Raw genomic sequence first — 493 nt, forward strand, 5'->3', positions numbered from 1 at the left:
TGGTCAGTCTAAATTGGTGGTGGAACAAGTACCTTAATCAATATTGAGACTTAGCATGAACTGTTACTGAGAAAGGCATGGGTTAATCATGGATGGTCAGTACCAGGAAGGTTGTGACTTTTCATTGAGGATTTTTTTGAGGAATTAACAAAGTTAATTTATTTGAGGAATTAACAAGAAGAACTGATGAAGGTAGTGCGGTTGATGAATCTACATAGATTTTAGTATTTGATAAGGCCCAGATGGCAGACTGGTCTGAAAAATTAGCATCCATGGGATAAAAGGAATGTGGTGAGTTGGGTCCAAAATTGACTAAAGGACAGGAAACAAAGGGTTTTGGTCAACAGACCAAACTAAACATTGATTAGGTGTTCAAAGTTTGTGAGAAGATTTGTAGCTCGCGTGCTCGTTGCTGTGGTTCTGTTCGCCGAGCTGGAAGTTTTTGTTGCAAACGTTTCGTCCCCTGTCTAGGTGACATCCTCAGTGCTTGGGA

The sequence above is a fragment of the Chiloscyllium plagiosum genome, chromosome 27 (assembly GCF_004010195.1).
Source record: "Chiloscyllium plagiosum isolate BGI_BamShark_2017 chromosome 27, ASM401019v2, whole genome shotgun sequence".
Taxonomy (NCBI): domain Eukaryota; kingdom Metazoa; phylum Chordata; class Chondrichthyes; order Orectolobiformes; family Hemiscylliidae; genus Chiloscyllium; species Chiloscyllium plagiosum.